Source organism: Pristis pectinata, chromosome 9 (assembly GCF_009764475.1).
Source record: "Pristis pectinata isolate sPriPec2 chromosome 9, sPriPec2.1.pri, whole genome shotgun sequence".
Lineage (NCBI taxonomy): Eukaryota > Metazoa > Chordata > Chondrichthyes > Rhinopristiformes > Pristidae > Pristis > Pristis pectinata.
In genome coordinates this window covers 88,327,119-88,335,612 of record NC_067413.1, presented here as the reverse complement: position 1 = coordinate 88,335,612, position 8,494 = coordinate 88,327,119, and positions in this window count along the sequence as shown.

The window sequence follows — 8,494 nt, the reverse complement described above, 5'->3', positions numbered from 1 at the left end:
GGCCTCAACTTTCTCTTCAACAGGCTGCAGGTTGTTTTCACAGATCAAAATAAATCACTTCCCTCTGCGCATTAAGCAACATTCTGTTGATGAAGTCATCTGAACAATTCCTCAAGTATTCAAATGTTTTTCTCTTCTGTGGTGGTCACAGGAGTATCATCTTGATTGCATTGTGCTGGACCCTTTGCAGCACATGGTCATGCAATATATTGGTATTGGTTTATTATTGTCGCTTGTGCCGAGGTACAGTGAAAAACTTGTCTTACGAACCGATCTTACAGGTCAATTCATTACGCAGTGCAGTTACATCAAGTTAGTACAGAGTGCATTGATGTAGTACAGGTAGAAAAAAACAACAACAGTACAGAATAAAGTGTCACAGCTACAGAGAAAGTGCAGTGCAATAAGGTGCAAGGTCACAACAAGGTAGATCGTGAGGTCATAGGTCATATTCCATCTCATTGTATAAGGGAACTGTTCAATAGTCTTATCACTGTGGGGTAGAAGCTGTCCTTTTATTTTTTTATATATATAATACTTTTGGTGATGATTTCAGCCTATGTGGTAGCTTGGTATATGAGTACTGGACCGTGTTAATTGTGAAGTGATGTTGATTTACTTTGTTTGCATTAAGTTGGGAATAGGCATGAACAGGCATAGTTTAGTGAAGGTCTTCACCCTGTCCACTTCAGCATATAAATCTGGAAGTGTGGGCAGAGTATATTGTTTGTCATCCACCGCTCTTTTAAGGATCACCTTATAGTCTCCACAGAGCCAGGCAGCCTTACCTACCTTAGGTACCACCAATATAAAATCCCTCAGTGACACTTTCACCAATACCTCAAGTTGCTCCAATTTGCTTGACTCTTCTAACTAGGATTATAGTGTATGAGGTATGGGTCTTGGTATAGATTAGTTTGGCAATGTTTTGATACATACATGTGCACGGTACCCTTTAATGCTAATGTGTGACTCTTTAAACATGTTTTCATATTGTCACAGAAGCTGATTTAAACACAGTTGTTATGTACATTAATAATGCTTTTAGCAATCCATCCTCAACACATACAACCACTCTTCTCCTGACAGAGTTGATTTATTCATATAATCAGCCCCATAATCAAAAGCCTTGCCTTTTTCACATCATAGAGTACTATATGCTCCATTTGTCCTAATATTCTCAGTATCTTGCCAGTATAGGTATTCAACATTAAATACATATCTTATAACCTTTTGGCCTTCTGGTAATGCCTATCCCTTCCTATAATGGAGCAATGGATAGTTGTGTATTTATTTTTATCAATGTCTTGATTGTTAATATTTGATTTGAAATTGCTGAGTTTTTTTAACACCACAAGTATGCTACTTGAAGCACACTCTCACAGTGCTCATCCTTCTCAATGTTATGTACAGTAAGTCTTCGTACTGTGGCACACCACTGTATGGTCCCCTTTCCAATGGGACACTCTTTGACCACAAGCTTTCTATACACCATTCGGGCCTGCATACAAACACAATGCATCCTCACTGAAACAACGCTGCTCCGAATTAACACGCTTGTGCTGAATGATTCCCTTGGCAATGGTAACAAGGTTTCATATCAGACCTTCTTTTCACACCGCTCATACTCATGAGATCCAGACTCAACAAAAGAGCCATGGCACCCACAGTTGGTCATATACCATATTTGCGCTGATATTCCATACTGGCTCAAATTTCTTTGCATTTTTAGAGCTGTTTCCATACATACAGCTGTCTTTCCTGCTTATTCAAATATTGGACCTTTGGTAACTTGAATTGGATATGCTCATCAGTTAGTCTTCACACAAGCTCAGCAGACAGTGTGCTATTCTAGAAGGCATCGATGTTGCAATGCTGCGGCAGATCTTTTATAATGACTATATTCTTGCTTATTGTCTCTTCTGACTTCTGATTAAAGGTTCCAAATTTTCAACAGAGCCACATTGAAGTGATTTTACAATTTTTCTATTATTTTGTTAAATGGAACATTAGTCTTTCTGCTGCCATCATCACATAAATATCTGGCATTGCTTCTACGAATAAAATCACTTCTTTTTTCATTGCTTTTGGCCTTATTCTGATTATTTTCACCTCACCATCTAATTTGAAGATGGTGTCCTTGAACAGAAGAACTCCTGTGATTTGTCATAACTACCAAGATTTTTAACGTAACCATCCTGGGACTGGATTGCCATTTTGAACCGTCTTCCACTTCAACAATTACTAAGCTTGCCTCTTCACTTATAACAAATTTGCAGGCATTTGTTTATTTCCCGTATGCTCAAATTTGCAGTTCAGATTTGTCACAAACCTTCGTGAGTTACTCACATTCACCCTATCAGTCATCTGGTCATTTCATGTCCATGAAGACTTTGTCACTTTTGGTGGCCATGATTCTTTGCCTTTGCCAATGTGCCCTAATGGAGTCTGTGGCAGAATGTACAGACGTCTGGGTGCGAAGCACAAGGATTATTCAGACTGCCCCGGAACCTTCTGTAAATATTGTTGCAGTCCAGAAACTGTTGAATACATGACACAATCCTTAAAGGAATGACGACTATTGTCCCAACCAGAAGTACACATAGTACATTTCATTTTAACTCAATTCATTTTCATATGAAGGTCCAGCATAGTCAAGGCACTAGAATGTTTAAAATGGAATCCAGAACTGCTGTCGTTGTGGAGAGCAAGCTTTGTTGTGATTTCACAGCTGGCAGGCAAAACTAAATATGCACCTCAGGCTGGTGCTCATGATTTAGCCCTGTTGATTGAAAAATGAATTGTTTGGTCAATGAGTCTAAGCAACACATGGATAAACTATCTAAATCTAATTAAGTCAATCTTGTCATGTATCGTTCAGCACTAATTTACAGAGTTCATATCTGTTTTATTCCTAGATTTATCACTACAGAAAGTTTATCAAAGTATGTAATTTTTGATTAATTAAGAATTTTCCTTAAATGCAAATTTAGACATTAAGTTAAAGACTAACAGTCTGCTGGCCCATTTTCTTCAGTTTTCAATTTTCTGTAAGACAGATGAGGTTCAAATTTGCACAAAATGTTTCATCACAAGCCCTCCATTCTAAAGTTACTACAGGAAAATATTTATTGCTGTAGCACAGCCAGTTTAAAGATCAGTTAAAACTTGTATTGCCTTTTTCCCCTTATCTGTATTACTCAACTATTTCTAGTGCAAACCTCTGTAGTATTATAGTTCATTGACCAATCTGGGATTTGTCCTCTACAAATTCCTAGCATAATGGTAAAAGGTGTCTATGTCAGGTCACTGCTAGCTCCATTATGCTGCCACAGATGCTACCTGATCTGCTGAGTATGTCCAACATTTTCTGTACTTTTGTAGGCATTTACATTATTTTGCTTTTGGACTTCACGTATAAGATCAGTTCGGAGCATGGGAAATATGGAAAGTAACAGGTTTCCAGTAAATATGAATAATATCTATAAGGAAGATTCTGGTATTGGAATATCCACACTTCCCCCATCTTTCTCAAATACTTTAACAATTGCAAATTTTGCTCACCCTCATTGGCTCAGGTTAGTTTTATTTCTAATTATGAGGACACTGTAACTATCATTGCTACCACTGCTACTGGTTCCCCCACTTACCTTGAGCACTCATTTTGACTGACCTAAAGTTGTTCTTTCCTCTTTTAACCTCTTTATCTGTACTTCCTGGCCTGAGTGTTCTTGAGTCTGCCCTCTACTCAGATAGAGTTTTTATATCATTGTCAATCTTTAAATTGTAAAGAAAGAGTGAATTTTAGTTTACACGGCACTTCATCACATTAACAGGAAAGCCCAAAATATTTTTGAGTACAGTCATTCTCCTCTTGTAGATAAAATGAATGATATAAATCACAAAAAACAAAACATATTCACTATTCTAATGACTGAATTATCCATTCACACTCTCTGACCTAGAGTACTGATGAAAGGAAGTGCAGCCCAGTGTGATTATCTCTGATCTACTTGAGCAACCCTCTCACTGGATGAGTGGAGTCAGAGCATTTGTGCTTTAATTATTTTAATTATTCATTTTTGGGGGATTTGAGTATCACAGGAAAGACCAGTATTTATTGCCCATCCCTATTTGTGGTGGTGAGCCACCGTCTTGAGCTGTTGCAGTCCGTCTGCTGAAGGTCCTCCCACAACATTGCTGAGTAAGGAGTTCTAGGATTTAGAGCCAGTGATGACGAAAGAACAGGGAAATATTTCCAAGCAGTGGTGTCTGATGAGCCTGCTGCCCTTGGCCTCCCTGGTGATGGAGGTTGTGAGTTTGAGAGGTCATAAAGTCATGCAGCACAGAAGCAGGCCCTACTCTAAGCCCTTTTTTATCCTCCCTACATACCCATTAACCCCCAGATTCTACCATTCACAAATATATTAGGGGGCAATTTACAGTGGCCAATTTACCTACCAACCCACACATTTTTGGGATAGAGCCATAGTCAGAGCATCATACAGCATGGAAATGGGCCCTTTGGCCCAAATGGTCCACGCTGACCAAGAATCCCATCTCAGCTAGTCCCAGTTACCCGCACTTGGCCCATATCCCTCTAAATCTTTCCTCTCCATATAGCTGCCTCAACCACTTCCTCTGGCAGCTCATTCCATATACTGACCACCCTCTGGATGAAAAGGTTGCCCCTCGGGTTCCTGTTAAATCTCTTCTCTCAAACCTACGGCCTCTTGTTCTTGCTTCCCCAACCCTGGGAAAAAGACTGTGTACATTGACCCTATCTAAGCCCCTCATGATTTATACACCTCTTGAAGATCACCCCTCATTCTTTTATGCTCCATTGAAAAAGTCCAGGCTTGCTCAACCTCTCTCATAACTCAGTCCCTTGAGTCCTGGCAACATTCTCATTAATCTCCTCTGCACTCTTTCCAGTACAGTGGCATCTTTCCCACAGCAGGGTGACCAAAACTGAACACAGTATTCCAAATGCAGCCTCACTAACTTCTTGTACAACTGCAACATCACATCCCAGCTTCTATACTCAATGCCCTGCCTGATGAAGGCCAGCGTGCCAAAACCCTTCTTCACCACCCTGTCTACCTGCGACACCACTTTCAGCGTGGATGCTGAAGGAAACTCACAAAGTCACAGGGAGAAGAGGCAAACTCCACACGGACAGCACCGGGAGTCAGAATCGAACCTCAGTCACTGGAGCTGTGAGGCAGCAGTTCCACAAGTTGTGCCACAAGTTCTGTTGTTGAAGTAGCTTTGAGAAATAACTGCAGTGCAGAAATCTAAAGTTATTTGGAGTCTTAATCACACCGTTAAACAGTAACAGATTATGAATAATTTACAGTTTTTGAAATGTTTAGATAAATATGTTTAATTAGTTTGTTTTAACAATGTTCAATTGTATCCGTCAGTCCCTGAAGTATTGAGAAGCTGACATCCTGCTAGAACTGCACACTCATGCTGACTGTTGGCTTCTGCTCAAGAGGTGGCTTTTCTGTTGTACTTTGCGAATTGTTGACAAACTTGGCAAGGCAACCAGCATAATCAAAGACCCCACCCACCCGGGACATTGTGTCTTCTCTCCTCTTCCATTGGGTAGAAGATACAGGAGCCTGAAGGCACGTACCACCAGACTTAAGGACAGGTTCTACCCTACTGTGATAAGACTATTGAATGGTTCCCTTGTACAATGAGATGGACTATGACCTCACGATCTACCTTGTTGTGACCTTGCATTTTATTGCACTGCACTTTCTCTGTAGCTGTGACACTTTACTCTGTACTGTTATTGTTTTTACCTGTAGTACCTCAATGCACTCTGTACTAACTCAATGTAACTGCACTGTGTAATAAATTGACCTGTACGATCGGTATGCAAGGCAAGTTTTTCACTGCACCTCAGTACAAGTGACAATAATATACCAATACCAATACTTCAGTCTTCAGCACAAATGCTCACAGTTGCGCAGCACTACTCCACAGCCTTGCTGAATGCAATGAAATCACCCCTTCCAACTCAATCCCCAACAAACCTGAAAACCATTAAGCACCCTTCAAAGAGAACGGGGTGTGGGAATTCTCTTCACTAGAATTTAAAACACATTTCTGGATATTAAAGCAATCAAGAGACACAGGAATAGGACAGGAATGTGACATCTGAGATAGAAGATCAACCAAGATCTTGTTGAACAACAGAGAAGGCTTAAGGGACTGAATGGCAGGCACAGTAGTGTAGCAGTTAGCGTAACACTTTACAGTGCCAGAGACCTGGGTTCAATTCCCACCACTGTCTGTAAGGAGCTTGTACGTTCTCCCCGTGTTTGTGTGGGTTTCCTCCGGGTGCTCCAGTTTCCTCCCACATTCCAAAGACATACAGGTTAGGAAGCCGTGGGCATGCTATGTTGGCACTGGAAACGTGGCGACACTTGCAGGCTGCCCCCCAGAACACTCTATGCAAAAGATGCATTTTACTGTGTGTTTCGATGTACATGTGACTAATAAAGATATCTATTATGTACTATGTAATTCTTCCTTCTATCAGGCATAGATTCTTGTGCGTATGTTATACAATGGTTGCCTGGGAAGATGTTAAACTAGTATTGTCCAGGGTTTGACGTTTCCAGGCACCTACAGGCCCTCCCCACATTACAACTGGGTTCTGTTCCTGAGTTCTGTTCACAACACGAACAGTTCGTAAGTCAGAAATGAACAAAAAGTGTGTATGGGAGATCACAGAAACAGCTGTTACAAGAGAGCGAGAGGACACGGGAAGAGAGGCTGCCCAGCAATCTATTTAAATAAAAGCATAAGCCAACCAAGGACAAAGTGTAGTTAAACCAGGGTGTTTGACTCTATCATTAAGATTTCTCTGCAAGATGCAATGATATCATTGTTGCTGGAAAATTATTATCCATACACGGTAATATTAGTGCTCTGGATGGAATAAAGGATTGGTTTATTTCATTCATGTTATATGAAGATAGAACATGTACTGTGATCCAGAGCTGCAGACTGGGTTCCCACCCAGCAGAAGATGCCTGCAGTCCAACAGTGGCCGGCAAATCCATCCCGCTGGTCTCCCAAACGCTCGTTCATATGTATGGGCTGTCCGTAAGTCAGGCATTCGTAATCTGCAGAGGACCTGTACTATACGTATTTTTGTGTGCTTGTAACCTGTATGAAACCGTGCAATTTAATTAAATATGTTGTGTCAGGAGCACTTTAATGTTATGACTGCAATTGAAACTCTAACTGTATGATGATGTATAGTGCTGAAGGCACTATCATTTCTAAGCCATTGTCTCATACAGGGGTACATGTAATGGATTCCTTCATTGGACACAGGAATCCATGGCTTTTCTTTTATACTTTGAGAGCTGGTAACATTTTAATGTAGCACAAATATCACCTTTTACATTCATTGAACTTGTTTATTTGTTGTGTACTTTTATAATACCACAAATGATTCATGTATCAAACTTATGAATTTTATGTCCCCATTAGTAAAATTTTAAATAAAATTGCCAAATTTTGACAACTGAAAAATAAAATTTCATTGTGGCTTTGTATCCAAAAATAAGACTGCAAATAAGTTACAGTTTGCAGAATAAAAGAGCTTTCACTTGCACCATAACAACAAGATGAATAGTTTCAGACCTCACTAATTGGGCTGCTTACACTCTGTCATCTCCCAACAATCTGTCCTTCATCTCAAGTCTGTATGGTAAGGTACAGGACAGATTCTAAAAATGTCCCATGTTTTAAATCCAGTGGACAGGGTCCAAATTTTGGGATCAAAAGCAACAAATGCTAACCTGCCAAACCCTGTGGTGATTTCAGAAGATGGAAAGAATTGATACTTCTACTTGCTGAATCTATATACAAAGTACAGTCAGGAAAGATGTCAGTATATTAAACAATAAGTTGCTCTGTCGGAAAGAATAATGTTTTATTTTACTGATTCTTTCTGCTGAAATTGAGGAAAACTAAACTCTGATTCAGACTAAATCTATTTTTATAGCTGGCCAATAAATGAGATTCATGTGTTTTGAACTAATTACTATGTGCAGTATTGGAGTGCTCACCTTGTGAAAAATGGATTGGAAAATTAAACCAGTCAGCAACAAGGAGGTATCACTTGGCATTGACCTTGAGGAAAACTGGCTACAGATATTTATCATTTTCTATGGCATGGATTTCCCCCATCCAGGCATAGTGTACCATCTGATGCTCTCTGTAGGCAGCTGTGGTATCCAGCAACAGGGATGTTATCAATCTGTCTGACAAGCCAATCAGATTGAGGATTAAAAATAAAAAAAACACTAAATTTTTCATAATGTCTTAAGCATTTTATGAAAAGTGAACTAAAAGTTGAGAGATGCACACGGGATTAAAGCTAAAGCTGAAACATAAACAATTTTTATTGATTTTATTCTCTTTAAAACAAAAGAATTTCTAAATATTATACTGCATCTCATAA